Source organism: Photinus pyralis, unplaced genomic scaffold (assembly GCF_008802855.1).
Source record: "Photinus pyralis isolate 1611_PpyrPB1 unplaced genomic scaffold, Ppyr1.3 Ppyr1.4_LG5, whole genome shotgun sequence".
NCBI classification, from domain to species: domain Eukaryota; kingdom Metazoa; phylum Arthropoda; class Insecta; order Coleoptera; family Lampyridae; genus Photinus; species Photinus pyralis.
The window spans coordinates 16,816,429-16,833,069 of record NW_022170596.1 but is presented as its reverse complement, the minus strand read 5'-3'; positions in this window follow the sequence as shown (position 1 = coordinate 16,833,069).

Here is a 16,641-nt window from a genome sequence, read left to right as displayed (position 1 = left end):
TTTGAAGACTCGATCTAAATTACGAATTATTTTAAGGATTTGACCTTTAATTAGTTAATCATCTTTTAATTCGTGCCTGATCGCCATTCAACCGGTGTCCATTACCTTCCGGAATTTCAATGGCGAAATAATGTACCCTAATTCGACCACTTAGATGTCAATTCATCATCGCAATTGCGCGAAAATATTTTAAGAATGCCATTTACAGATTTGTCAACAATTAACAAAATTTGGGAAACATTAATTGAGGCAATCAATTAAAGTAGGAAACGCGCGGTGACTGCAACGAGCGTGCAGAACACAAACCCCAACTTATTACAAGCAAAAGAAAACGATCGCAATCGCTAGGTTTTTGGTTTAAATTTGCCAAGCTCAATCACGTCCGAGTAATGTTTTACCAACATCGTACAAGAACTAGCTACCATGACGTGTTACTGAGTGGTACAAGTAAGAACCACAAGTCTTGTTTGTTCTACATTTTCGTGTCTGCTGTAAGCTAACCGCTTGATTCAAAAGTGAGCAGAATATTAAGACAATGAAAGTGTGAAGGAAAAACATGAATTGTTCTTGTTCATAATTCGCATAATCATTTATCAATGCGCCGACTATTTATAATAACGTTTTTGCTTTCAGTTATGATTACAAAAAAATGATTGACAACCAATTTTAAGCTTCGGTTGACATACGTCAGCATCTGGACTTCTGCTGCTTAAATTTATGTAGCTTACCTACAACAATAAAACCACACGAGCCTTTGGTATACGCCGTGCTCCGAAAATTCGTAAGAATTTCGCATTTTCTATGGTCGACCGCACTTTTTAGTAAGTCAAAATACAAGCACATTAGCTTTGTGCCGATGTCGTTGAGCGATGTTTTAATAAAAGCGCAGGTAAAGTGATTCTTCATGGTCGGCTTTCAGCAACCACTTTGGCCACGAATCTTCAGGTGAGTTCTTTACCACCTGACCCCCTACTTGCGTTTATAACGCCAAAGCCCATTTATCAGCGGCGTGTACCTAAACATTGTCAAACTACTTAAGGCAACTCAAATATCAGGTGGAATTTACTTATTATTGCCGCTTCAATAACTTTACGATTTCACGGTTTAATTTTTATAGGGTGGAACTTTTAAATTGTGACAGATTGCGATGTTTAGGGTTACAACTTACCTGCATTTTCGTACGGGGCGTGAGAGTTAACGACCTTTAAATTGCTCGCCAATGCCGGCTATATTTTTTATCTCGGTTAATCAAAATTTATTTCAAAAAATGCCTAGTTAACAAGATTCTTCATGTGATGTGTTGAAGAAATATTTCCAAATCCTATCTTACTGGTCTTTTCGTCCCTTTGTTGGCTTTCTTCTGAGCAGCACCGTCTTCCAAACCTTGTGCTGTTGTGTATCTTAATCGTCCTGCTTCATATTTGAACAGAATAACAGATGGTGTGGTTGACCTGGTACATGAAGCAGTATGAGGTCGGATGATGCAATCACAAACAGGACTAGGGTAGCAGAAAGTAACAAAATTGATTAAACCCATATATCTCGAACGGATGGTCTTAATGATCTTCAATTTGAAGCAAGGCATGTGGTCACATAACATAGAAGAATCAGCAGGACAAAGCTTGATATTCGTCGCTAGCTAAAAATTAAAGAAATTGAATCTGTAGTTATGGGTCTAAATATATGATGAACTAAAAGGGAAGTTGGCGTGCTGCATAATGTGTGTAACGAAAGAACCAGAGCTTTTCCCGTTTCTTAGTATTTCCCTTTAAACTTCTGATGTATTGCAGAATTTTATTATTTGGGAGGCGGAGACTGCACAACGCATTATTTCAAGAAAGGTTCTCAGTCTTCAATTTCGATGTGAAAGTTTTAGTTTCAATAATTTGGAACACGATCATAATAAAAATCTCTCAATTGATATGACTCATAATCAAAACTAGGTCCTTTTGTTCGGATTAAGTGCTTGAACATCGGACATGCATTTAGAACATTAGAACATTAAGAACCTGAAATTCGGAGCAATTCGGATGGAAGGCTTAAATTTCGACAAGTAATTGAATGGTATTGACAGTGTAACCTACTAAATTAAACTCACTAATCGGCAGTTAGTAAGCTAATTTTTTTCAAATTCGAACTCGCAAAAATCAAAATTTAAATGCCAATTAGTGGGCTCAAACTAGAACTTTCTGGGGAAATTGGAGAAGGAACTGTTTAAGTTTAAGTTCTTAACTCAAAATTCCATTATTCGACTTTTGCACTAGGAACTTTGGGAGAAGATTACTTAGCAACATTTTGTTAAATGCAAACTCATGACATCAAAACTAACTTATATGCGAATAGTTTCGAACTGAATTATAAAATTGAACCCAATATTTGGCAATTCAAACTCTTAAGTTCATTAAAAATTGAGGCTTTTGTATTGAATTGAGAATTTGAATTTAAACTATTGATTTCAAGAGCTTAATTTGAAAACCTGTAAAATAAGCTGAAAATTTAGGTTCTTGAGTTGCCTGTGTTTCTAATTTTAGCTCAAAAATTCGAGGGTTAAAGTTTCAAAGTTCAAATTTCAAGTTTCTGAACCGAAATTCGAATCTGTACACATAAATTTAATTTGATCAGTTTCATTTGGATTAACGCTTTGCGGTTCAAGTTCAAAGTTAAGGCTTTGAGATCAAATTAAGGGCCGGAAATTTCATGTTTACCATTACTTATAGTTTTAACAAAGGTTGATTGATTGATTGATTTATTCGTTTGTTTTTATTTAGCGTAAAATATACATGAATTATAATAATTTGTTAGATTATACGATGAGTGAAATCGAACGCTTTAATTTTTCACAGTTATACAGGGTGTAGCATCTAAGACCACTCGGATCATAATTCCTTTACCTTAAAAGATATCGAAAAAGGCCTTAGAGAAATATATTTGTACACAATTATCGTCGCCATATGTTTCAAAAAATATTTTTGTTTGCCAGGGGATGCTGTATTTCAGTGGCGTATCAAAGTTGCGTTTTTTATGGAACACCCTCTATTTTTTTGCAGATTTGTACTTGAAAAATACTTATTTTTTTATGTAACATGTTGTACTCGTAACTTTTTGAGAAACTACAACATTTGCACTGATACAAACAAAAGCAACCTTCCATAAGAAAATTTTAGAGAAAGAAGAAGTCGAAACGCCAATTTGTTAAAAAAAACGTTCTTTTCCGAACCCAAGTCTGCCTTGATGAAAAAAAAGATGTTCAATTGTCACAATTAACCGTAAAGTGTGGGCAGTCTGTCATTGTCTTTGCGTATTTTTGAAAATTTATTTGTAAAATATAGCTTTTAATCTCACTTTGGTCGGTTGGCTGGCGGGCTGGCTGACTGGCAGCAAATGCGGGCACGTAGAAGAACGTTTGTATAAAGACGAAGAGTGTACATGTACCTATACCGGCGCTGTATAATTAACAACTTTAGCGATTGGGCTACATGATGTGGGGTCGGCGATATCTGGGCGTCATCCCCGAGCGTGATATATTAACCTGGACATTTTTCCTATCTTCTTCTATAGTTTTGGTCCAATTGTTGTCAAATTGGTGTCGTCGGAATCGCCTTTTGGAAGACGCGCCTTTGAGGGGTAGTCGACTATGGGCTCTCAAAAGTTTCTTAGAGTTCGAATCACGGTCTCTATTTCTCATGTCGGGAGGAAGGGGGGAGGGGGGGGGGGGAAAGGGGCCGCCAAGATAACCAGATGACCAGGCCTCACTCTCCTTCATTTCTTCTGTCTAGGGCCTGCGAGCCCAGATTGCGGTTATACCACCAACTGGAAGGTAGTCATTTCGAACACTTATTTTAAGTTGATAGATTCGCTAACTCCTTTTTGTTCGTGTGTCATTTGCATATTTTGGAGATACTACCCAACACTTTTTCTGTAAACATGTTAAACATATTTTTTTTAATTTAAAAAAAATGGCAAACTGGGGTTCGAAAAATAGGTAACGTTTTTCTGCAAATTGGCGTTCCAACGTTTTTTCTCTGAAATTTTCTTATGGAAGATGTGCTTCTGTTTGTATCAGTGGAAATGTTGTAGTTGCGGTTAAACAGAAGTATAATTTGTTTAGGGGGATACCCTTTAAAATTTTCAAAAAATATGACATTTGGCGGGGGTAAATCAAAGATTTTATTTTTTCGATAAAAACATAACAAAAATATGTGACAGTGGAAGAGGTGGCCTATATCTCAATTTAAATCTTGCGCGACTTGGTTTCTGTAAAAAAAGTCGAAAAACTATCAAATTTTAAGGAAAAAAGGTTATAATAGCGAAATCTAAAAGTGACATAAAAAATATGTACTTTCCCAGTAGGTACTTTCCAAATCTGCAATAAAATACGGGGTGTTCTATTAAAAAAACGCAAGTTTGATACGCCACTGGAACGCGCTAGCAAGTCTCTGGTTATCAAAAATATTTTAGAAACATGGCGACGGTGATTGTGTAGAATTTTTCTCAAGAGTTTTTTCAGTACCTACCTGTTATGGCAAAGGGATTATGATCCGAGGGATCTTAGATGCTACACCCTGTATAATTAGGAGTTTGTTGAAATTGAGACTTCTAGAGTCTTCTTGAGTTGAGAACTACCTACTAATCAATCGTATGACGTTTGTTTCACGTGGAGGTAGATTTCTTTTCTAGTGTCTCTAGAAGGCTGGAAAAGTAGCCAGGAAAAGTTACCGACACTGTCATGGAAACTAAAATTTCCTAACATAAAGTAATAATGAAAATTAAGGCATTTTTATTCCCCGACATACACTTAAAAACTTCATTAAATTGCGCCCATGGCCTCCAAAGTTTCAAAATCCAAGTCCTTGAAAATATAATTGTTGTATGTTGTATATTAGTCCTCCTGATAGAAGTCGATCATGCTTATTGTGCTTCTTTTTGCAGGCTTCTTCTGTTGTTGCCGCTGCTACTGTGTGAATAGTAACACAACTTGGGTGGGAGGTTGAATGGTGAACAAGAAGCGTTTTAAGCCATGAATCTGGAACAATATTTTAAATTAGAAGACTTCGGAGAGCTTTAAATTTCAACTTGAAATTGTTCACCTTCAAATTTAACGCACAAGAAGTAATTTTAAGCTGACATATTTAAACTAATTTTAAAGTTTAAAGTTTTCATGATATTCGCAATTGTAAAAGTTGGGGGATGAAAGTTACAAACAAGGCACATGAGCCCAGTTTCAAACTTAAAAACATGAAACTCCTAATTTATGCCCGTTTTTTTAGTTGAACCAATTTTTTTGGTTTAACCAAAACTTTAGCTGTTTATCTGTTTCTCGGTGCCAGGTTATTAGTAACCAAGGTTAAAAATAACCCGCCTTTCTATCTGGTTAACTATAATTTCAGTGGTCAACCTCAAAACAAACGTGTTCGCGATCGCCGCCCGCGATTATTTTGGTGTATTTTGGCGTCTAGGGACGATGGAAAAACAACAGCAAAGATCTGAAAATTTGTTGAGAGTGATTTACTGGTTACCCTGGTGAACGAATACGTACAATAAGCATTTGGTAGAGAACAAAAAAGTCCGGTGTTGTTAGCAAATAAACAAACGGCTGAAGAGTGGAAAAAATTGGCAGTTGAATTTAATGCCAGTAAAATCGTGAGTTCTAAAATGGGTCAAAATTTTGAAAGAAAAGTGGAACAATGTGAAGAAGGCTTCTGCATAAAACCATGCTCGAGACAAACAGCAGACCGGTGGAACTGGCGGTGATCCGTTTGTCCCTCCCTCCACATTTCCCACAGCTGCTGTTGTACTGTACGGAACTGGGAAAAAGGATGAAGGGACTAGAAGCACTTTGTTACAGTGACACTGCAGCAGATTCCGAAAGTCTAGTAAGATCGATTTTTTTCAGTTTTTACGATTCTAAAATACACTGCCCCAATATGTTAACCTTCGCCCAATGTGGATTCATACGTGGCATTGATGGAACGGCAGGAAGAGAGTGATGGCACGCCACAGTCACAGTCAGTACCTTCATCACAGCCTTTGCAGGGTTCCTCAATAATTTTAGATTGGACCGACCACGCCCCAAATATTGAAAAGCTCAGTGGCTGCAAAGTTGGTGAAACAACAATTAAATAAAGTATAACACCCCAGAAAACTAATGGGAAGAATCTTCGTAAGTAGGATTATCGATCGAATTCCTATCAAAATCGGAATCGGAACCGAATTTTAAGGTTACGCGACGCGGGCCACAATTTGGACTATTTAAAATGCAATTTCTATTTGATAACGATCAAACGCGTACGCTGAACTAATAATAAATGTGTAAAAACGTCGCTTTCGCCTGGGGGAGACCATCTCAGTGGACGCGCGCCCCATTCCTTTTTTTGGATTCATTTTTAGGCCTTCTTTCGTCTGATCTTCGCCGTTCAATGACACACGTAGGAAGATAAATTATAAAGTCGTATATTGAAGAGAGTAGGTTAAAGATGTGCCACAAATACACAATGCACATTTAAAATGTACAATCCGTAATATAACTTAGACGTATCAACAGTACATGACTTGTGTAGGTTTCTACATAACATCCATCATAAAACTTACTCTTGAAAGTCAAAGGTCTCCATTCCTTTGCACCGACGATCATATAGATCTGAAACGATATAAGATGAAATGCACTGAAAATGGGTCAGTGTCATTGTTATTTTGTATACAAAAGCCGGCGTATGAGAGAGTAGGTACTGTGCTGTCTGGTTTTACTGTTAGGTACTGTGTAAATGAACACATGAAATGCAAAGCAAATAAAAACCATAATCATAAATGCCTCTCATTTCAGGTGATGCAACAGGTGAGCTTAGATGATGACAATTATTACAAGGATCTTTTTGTGTCCTGAATTAATGTACCGTATAGCTTCAAATACAGCTGTCTAAGAAGATTCCGTTCTTAATTTGATGCATTATTATTCGTCCATCTTCGAAACACAATGTAGTATTGACTAAAAGATTAAAGACTTCTGAGCGGCTTCAAAATAACCCTTATAGTGAAATACTCATACTGGAAAACCTGGTTATCGCCATGCCTTAACATTGGAGTATGTATAAATCTACGAAAGTAGTTCTTCGCATTTAACCCTTTTCGACAAATATTGCGATTTTTATGTGTTTTTGACTTACGACAAATAGAATATTTAATTGTCAAATTATTACACTTCCAGAAAAGTGGAAAACTCTACTTTTGATCCCAAAGACAAACGAAATGCTAAATGCATATCAAAGGAAAATTATCGAAAGAGAACCAACTACAATACATACATAATTCTTACGAAAAGCTTCTACAAATTAATATTAAAGTCTAATATACACGTTTGTATTACCTTTAACACAGATTGTGTGCTTTAACACATATTATACCTTTAAAAAAACAATTCCCGACTCCTCGGAAATCGAACCCCGAGGATGAGTCTTTTTTTTGTGATCTTTCAACAACAATCAATGGGAAAAAAGTGGTGTGTTTCATAAAATGTTGAGCTAATGATTTTCACTTAGAAATGCCACTAATTGAAGCTATGAATAGCTGTATGTCCCGTCAACGTTAGCACCTAACTTGAAATCGCCCCTCACAGATACCAGAAATTCAACTACTACCTATTAATAAAATTTGAAGAGGAAAATGGCAACCGTGAAATGGAAAGGGTTGCCAACGCCGCTACTGAAGATGATCCAGCCAGATACGCAATCCCTAAAAGCACAACCACTCGATTAATAAACACTCCACTGAAAGAAGTCCCTCTTCCGTTCACTAGTGTAAATTGATTCAATAATAATTGATGCGTTTTAGGATTTTTTGAAATCGCAAGTATTCTGCTAGTACCGATGGAATCCTATTCGCAAACTGAAGATCCCTTTGTGCTCCCTGTTGAGAGTTTGTTTTTTTGGAAAACTTTTCGGTAACTGCTAGCTGCGGCTTTTGATTTACGAAAGATCTTAAATTGTTTGTTAATGATTTACGTTTGACATATCCATTTCTAAAAGAAAGATATATTAAAAATAGATTCACATGCCTCACAAAGCAAATTGATAGTATCCTTAGTTTAGCTTCCTCCATAGAATCAAGTGATGAAGAATATGCTGCCAATGACTCCCACATGTACCAGTAATCTAAAAAATCGTTGCCTGAATCTACGCAACGATCTTATTTGAATCTTGTACAGTGGAATTCTGATGGATAGTGGATACTACCCTCGCCTGGAACGCATTCATCAGTTAATTTCAGAATTCGTCACAGATTTGGTATGTTTGTACGAAACTAACTTTAAAGAGTCACATAACCCTAATGTCAGGAGTTATAAAAGGTCGTCATTATATTACAACAACACATTTAAGAGCTAAAGAATTTATTTCGAAGCAGTTGTAATCACAGCCAAGTGCCCCTTCAAAGTTAGTATTTGTAGCATTTACATCCCCCCAAATCATAACAATACCCAAACAGAACCATCTGATCTCATAACTCAAATCCCTGCTTCTGTTATCTTAGTAGGAGATTTTAATGCTCACAGTACCACGTGGTGATCACAGCATTCCTCAGGGAAAGGAAAATCGTGGAAAACTCAATTAATAATGCAGTATTAATCTTTTGAACAATAGTAGTTACACACACTTTAACATGCCACCAGGAACTTTTTGAACAATCGATCTCAGTTTTTGTGATCCAAAGATCTTTCCACATCCTCTCCTGGAATACTATAGATTGCCTTCTCGATATCAATCCTCATTACACATGATAAACCAAAAACAGCTTATGTTTTCAACAATTGGAAATCAGCCAATACTAATTGGTCATTATTTAGCAACAGACCAATTAATCTTCCCAGATAATAATGTTGTAGCAGTAAGTGAATTTACCCCTCAGCTAAGGAATGTTAGGAAAACGCACCAATAACCCCTCTAGAAAAACCGTTGAACGATGTCTGCAAATTAGCAGTCAAAGAGTCCAAAAAGGCGCTAAACAAATATCGTAGAACTCGATCACAATCGGACCTAATCAACTTAAAAAAAAAGAAACTCAGCGCAAAAACTAAACGAATACTCAAAGAAAGCAAAAAGTCTTCCTGGAACCAACTTGTTGGTTCAATAATCCCAGAGGCTCCACCAACCCAACTTTGGTAGAAAATAAAGAAAATGAAAGGCTACTCTACTGATTACCAATAACTTTGCTCAACACTTCCAAAACAAAACCAAAAACATTAATATCCCCGATAACCCACATAATATTCCCCCCTCAATACATGCTCTCCCCCTCCCCGCTTCTATGCATGAATTGACAGTTTTTACCTTTATTTTTGAGTGGGCGGTTTTTCAGCCAAGGCTGTTCTACCATCCCAACCCACTATACATTTACAAATATCCCTACCTGAACCTGGATTTGAACCAGGGACCCATAGCACCGAAGTTTCAATGGCATTTCCTCTTTACGGTATACCATACCACAAATGAAAAAAAGAGACAAAATTGTAATTCGAAGGCTAAGAATAGGTCGTACTCGTAACTACGATTATCTTATGTCCTCAAAAAATCCAGCAACCTGTGAACATCGCATAAACCCTCGCCTGACTGTGCTGCATAATTATATTGATAGACTGCAATCATCTCCGATCGAAGAGACTACAACATAACCTTAAACGAAACCTAAAAGACATTTTAACTCACCACATGGTTTACATAATGTAATTACCCACACAACACATAGATGTACATTAAACGACCATTGTAGGCCTAAATGTCAACGATATGGACAATGTGTATGTACATACTGTACGTCCCATGGACGTTCATTCAAAGTACTATTTTTTTAATATTGTTAAATATCTTTTTTGCCTAGAAAATGTTGTCTTGGGTCTTGAGGTATGTACGTAGTTTCTTGCGTTTTTACGAATTAATAGCGCTAATTCTGATTAAAAGAAGTGATATTTATATTTTTGAAATCCGAAAAAAATTTTCTATCAAATGGCACAAAAAGTAAAAATGACTTTCATAGAAAAAACAAAGTTGATGTTGGTTGACTGGAGATGAAACGTCAAAATTAAAATTTATAAGTAGCATCTTGTGGAAGGAAAAAAGTGGCCATAATAATGTGTCATTTATTTCGAAATTTCCCAACGTGTTTCACACAATATTTTTTCTAATTTGGAATATGATCCTTTTTAAATGAAGTTAAAAATGTCCATCCAATAATTATTTCTAGATCATCAAGTGAGTGTGTGTGTGTTTGACACTTCGTTACTATGGAAGCAATTTATGTTTAGTGTCAAGTTTCACAATTGCCATTCTCGAAAAAGTGGAAAATACGTGTAAAAGAATAATTATTAGATTCCAATGTCCAACTCAGACAGCGACGTACCGAGTGATATTGAGGAAGCGGCTCAATGTGCTTTATCTACAATTATTCCAAAGAAGTCGAAAAGCAAATATGATTTAGCCTATACCAAATTTAGTTCATGGTGTGAACAAAAAAGGATTACGCATTTGAACGAAAAGGTGTTGTTGGCGTTCTGGCGTATTTCCAAGAAAAGAAGGAAATGAAGAGTTCAACATTATTTGGAATTATATTTTTTATATTCGATGTTAAGAACCGAATTGACATTGACATTAAGAAATACACAAATTTACTTGCATTTTTAAAACGTCATTCTGAAGGTTACCAGCCTAAAAAATCGCAAGTTTTAAGTAAAGCCAATTTTCTGAAAGAAGCTGACGATGAGCAACATTTAATGAACAAGGTAGGTGTAAGCCATTCTTGTCTTGCAGTCATCGTTACATCTATTTCTACCATCGCTGTAATATTTTCTTTTTATTTCAGATAGCATTAATTGTTGGAGTCGCTGGAGCTTGTCGAAAAAGTGAACTAACTTTTCTGGGCCGATTTGTTGAGAATAAAGCAACATGGGGGGTGGAAGTCGAATACAGTCGCTGAAGGCTATGTGGAGAATTCCATAATTAATAAACAGAAACTAACATTCTTGGAGAGACATCGATAGAAAAGACGCAAATTAATGCTACCCGGAATACAAATAGTTTAGTTTAAATGACACGTTTCCGTAAGCATTTGAGACGGAATTTACGTTAAATTTAAGTTTTGTTTACTGTAAGAAAACTGAAATCAAATTTATATCACAAATTTTATTCTTGTATTTTTTGCAACTAATGGTGAAATTTACTTTTCATCACCAGTTGCGAAATATTTTACTTTTCACAACTGGTTATGAAAAGTAAGGCATTTGACAACGTCAACGAGTTTTAAAAAGTGTCACTTTAAATGTCAAAATTAGAAAAATAACTATTTAATAACTTCAGAAAAAAAAGAACGATTTTACAAAATTTTGTTTTTTTCCGGATACCTCCGTAAGTAGTCGGAATTTTTTGTTTCAAAACTGCATTTGGTTAAGGATCATAATACGTAACTTTGCCAAATTTAAACTACCTACCTATCTTGTATAATGTTATTGCTCATGTGACAATGGCAACGTAAATGAAAGAAAAAGGTACCCTCGCAAATTGATCTATAGTTGGGGCAAAAATTATAAGAAATTAAATTCTAATGGGGAGATATTGATCTTCTACATTTATTCACATCAACCCCATTGTAAGATGGATCCTTCGATTAATTAGAACTCCAAAATTGTACCCTTGCCATACCAAAGGTTCTTCATGTGTAAATTCCGAATAGGTCGGCACAGAAACCTGTCAAAATAGAAAGAGAAGGCTTCATAGAAATTTAAAACCGTAATGGGCACAAAATACTTCCTGTACATTCCACTATAACGCGCCATCCACCTATGCATCCATGATTCACATCACCCTAAATGGTCCAAAATATCCGTTGCTGATCAACTCAAGGGCTCTTACAACATGCAGTATCTCTGCCGTCCTTGACTTGCACGGATAAATGTCAAATGAACCTCAACATACCAAAAAAAAAGGAGAAAAATCTATGACTCTCTAAGCCGTTACAATTTTCCTATACTATACAGTATGTTCCGAGAATCGAGAGGGGTTCACTATATCTGTATAATGGACCATTTTCTTCATTTTTCTAGAAAAAAGTCCTGCTTGTTCAAAAATAAATTTAAAAAACCTGTCTTGCGACAAATGTTGACTATTATAAGTTCAAATATTGACAAGTCCATAGTATACTTTATTTTTTCGGAAGAGCATTTTTATTTATTTTGAATTGTTATCTATGTTATTTTGGGGTAATACGCGTGTAAGCCCCATTTACGCATTCCCAAGGTTTGTAATCAAATGCAGTCTGTAGAAATCGTATCAAGGTTTTTTTTACGAGGTAGACAATTATTTGGACGATTACTCTTGCGGTTAAACGAAAATAAATGCACAAATGGATTGCAAAATGGAACAAAACCGAAAAATAGGTGAAAGTTATATTTTTTTCTTAAAATAATCACATGAGGGCGAATTTTTGATATAATAACATCCACGGTTTTATGTGTTCTTTCTAGATTTATAGATCTGAGCTAAAGTTGACTCATGGATTTTTGGTAACAAGCCATATCTTTACAATTTTTTGTGCTTTTCAGTAAAAAACTTTTTTATACCTAAACGGGGAATAATAACTGAAAAAGAAATGGGAACTATCGGTAAATTTGTTATCTTTATTTTTAATTTTCCGTTTTTAGCTCTAGCTTCAATAATTTAGACTGAGCAATAGCACCAAGGAGCAACCAAAAGTTGAAGCAACCCATTGGTACAACCGCGGTGGATTAATTCAGACTTGCCTCACACGAAATTAATCTAGATTCTAGAAGCATACTATAGTAGTTATAAATTCAGTGGTAGGATATTTTGCTTCTATTCCCATTAATGTTCTTGATCACAATCATAAATCTGTTGGCGGAACGTAATTTTTGAAAGTACTTAAGGCAAGGCAAAACCTATTTATGGAATGTTATCGTTGATCATCTTCCCATTTGCAATACTTACGAGTAGTTAATCATCATTGTAAAACTAATTATTTTCCAATTACCGTTACCTATATTCGCTTACTTTAACGTATTAAATTGAGATATAATTACCGATGACACCTAACGTAACGTCATCGTTGCATTAAGTGTATTGTAATGTGTTGATTTAATTTGATATTAAGTATTAATAAATTGAAATAATTAAATTACCAAGTTACCAAAGTTTGTGTCCCAAACAATTTACTGGGGAGTTGAGTGCGGCAGATTAACTTGCAATTTGGTATTGTGAGTAAATGGCGCTCAATCGAAGAATATTATTTGTTCATTACCGTCCAAGTTAATTAACAAGTAAACTTAAGCAACAGTAATAAAACTACAGAAGTTTCCGATTTCGTAAGATTTGCCACACTCGCTGGTTATACATATTCGTATGGTTCAAGCTTTGTGTGTATTTGAGTGAACGTGCCGTGTCGGAGTTTTGCAATCTAGGAAGTCCTACGGCCTTGCAAGGACGCGGCTTCGTTCTTTCACCTCATATTTCCTATCTTTATTTTTGCAACAGTTATTTAATAGTTAACAAAGACAAAGTGTTTAGCATATATTATCTTTGCCAGTTTGAGACAACGCTTTGCGAAGGTTTGAAAGTAGGGCATCCTTTTGGCATAATCTCGACCATCAGTTGCATTCGGTCGAATCTCAAAAATGCACCTTTCTCAACAAAAAGGACCGAACTAAAAGAATTTTGCGGTCATGAACATCAAATGCAAATAGATTTCGGTTACTATTGCGTCGACAGTCCCCGGAAAGAAATGTTGAAATCGTTCTTCAAAGGAATTGCCTTTATACTCCCACTCAACTTGCAATGCAAATACTAAACTCGTGATCTTCAACATGGTCAATTAAATTTTGTGGGACAATTGATGTTGTCAAACCTTAATTCCGGTTTTTGCAATAGTAAAACTATGGTTGTATCAGCATGTGAGCGGCAATAGTAAAGGGATCTGGCATGATACGCACTTCAAGATGTATATGCATGGAACCGTTATCCGTTAGTATTCCAAAATACACCGGAAATCTTCTCTGTAATCTAAATTACCAACCATTCGAACAGCCTCTCTCTGTATTAGCGTAGTTTCTCCAAACAATGTTGCAGTACCACAAATGCGAGTGTACTAAGGCGCAATATACCACTTTTAAAACATCGATGGAGACGTTATCGTCTGCGTATGATGGATATCGTCCAATCTTAAAGAGAGTTGATAAAAAAGTTTGAACAAGAGTGGTCCCAAGATAGACCCTTGAGCGACACCTCTCCGAATATTCAGGCACTCTACCATTTATCCTTACAGCCTATCTACGGCTGTGTCTATATGGGATAGACTGATTCCATTGAATTTGAAAACTTCTTCAAGTTTTTGGAACAGAATATGGTACGACGCATTATCAAAAGCTCTTGTCAAATCAAGAAATACCGCAATTATTGTGTGATTCCCAAGTTCAAAACCTTCAAGTGTGTAGTTTACAAAGGTGGTTAGTGATTCACTAGCGGTTTTGTTTTTCCGAAAACCGAATTGGGTATTTAACCAAATGTAGATTCCACGAACGTCCAACAATAGTATATTTCATTAGGAGTCCGGAAAGCAGGCTTTTTCCGTGCGCGCGTGGCAAATTCCCGTGTGAGGCATAGCCGAACACGGGAAGTCATGCAAGCACGGAAATAGTTATTTACATTATTAGTGCGGGAGCAGTTATTTTGAAGATGAGCGCGAAGTTTGGCGGCGCGAGTGCGCAACGCGCACGAGCGACGCATCTCGCGCGAATCAAGCAAATACTGTTCACGCACGTAAAATGTATTCTATTTTTTGCACGGATTAGTTAAATCGAATTTATATAAATTCAAATCCTTTTCGCGAGATTTTTGCGACATTATAATTCTACTGAAAAAATCAAGTCCTCTATGCCGATAAAGTAGAAATTTAGAAATTTAAAATGTCAATTTATTGTTAAAAACTTCTGGTTTAAGCTTATTTTTGCCCGTGTACTACAGGAAATGATGTAAAGTGTATTTATTTTTTCTTTTTTACTCTTCCATCATACTACTTATTAGTTTATGACCCGCACTAAATAGATAATTTCGTTGAATTTTTAGGCACTAGTGCGCGAAAGTAGATAGTCAATTGTAAAATTGACGTTCCCGACGTTCGTGTTTGATTGGGAAAACGCGATTTAGAACGAAGGAGTGCAAAAAAGCATTTCTGGACGTGCAATGAACGATATTTTTTATTATACTTCTTTTAAATCGATAACATAAAAAACAACAAACTCGCTAACATTTTTATTTTGTGACAGTGATAGAAAATGCGTTTTCATGGTTACATGATATTTTATTTCTTCAAGATCAATTTAAGAAATAATTATTTACGTTTACTATTGTTTATAAATGAGTAACAAATAAAATATTGTACATTATACGCCAAGTAAGTTTTTACTGGCTCTAGGAGATGACAGGCTCGCCAGTCAACTTCTCCTATCGCCAGGAAAAACCCACTTACCTGGCTAATAATGTAAAAGTTTTTCCGTGCGCTAGCCTGGAAAAGGCCAGATACCATTATTTCTAATACAGGTGTAAATAAGGTAATTTCAATTAAGTATAATAAAATAGTATATTTCATTACGAGTCCGGAAAGCAGGCTTTTTCCGTGCGCGCGTGACAAATGTCATGCAAGCACGGAAAAAGCATTTCTGGACATGTAATGAACGATATTTTTTATTATACTTCTTTTAAATCGATAACATAAAAAACAACAAACTCGCTAACATTTTTATTTTGTAACAGTTAGGTATGGTTACTCTCAAATCAAAGGCGATTGGTTTAATTAGTTTATTTCAGATAAGGTTGACGAAACGTCAAAAAATGTCACAAAATCTCAAAGAAGTTTATCTAAATATTCAAACATCTACGAATTAAAACGTAAAATACTTACATATGAAACATTACAACGCATATAGAATTTCTGAAAATTAGTTTACTTCCCTGTAAATTTGTATTTTAAAGTAATATTTTGGGTATTTATATTTAGCGCACGGAAAGAATCAAAGGGACCGGGAAAAGTTTTTTCGTGCGTTAGCCTGGAAAAGGCCACATACCATTGTTTCTAATACAGGTGTAAATAAGGTAATTTCAATTAAGTATAATAAAAATACATTTACGTATGTTTTTAACAATTTAATAAAGAAAAACCATGAATATGCATCGAATGGCTATTTTTAGCGAACGTATTGAATCTTGAACTTCAATTCGGGAGACCTCTTTGAAGTGAATTGTTCCATTTATTCGAGTAATCAGCTTCGATTAAGCTTAGGTTTATTAACTGAGTATGAGTGCAGAGATATCAAACCTTCAGACGGGCGGAGGGAATTCTCGCAAGTAAAAGCTGCATTTTTCATGAAAAATTTGGGATTATTTCAATCATCAACATTAACGCAGTAGATACATCATCATAGTTTTTGTAATGAAATTAGCAAAAAGTTCAGTTTGGAGAAAGTTGCCTTAGTTGGCAAAATTGATTCAAACTATGAAGATGACTTTTTTGATTAAAAATCATTTGATCAATGCCAAGCCCAAAGAAATCATCACCAAACCACTTGCTTCGTATCTCTGTTTCAGTAGATATACATGG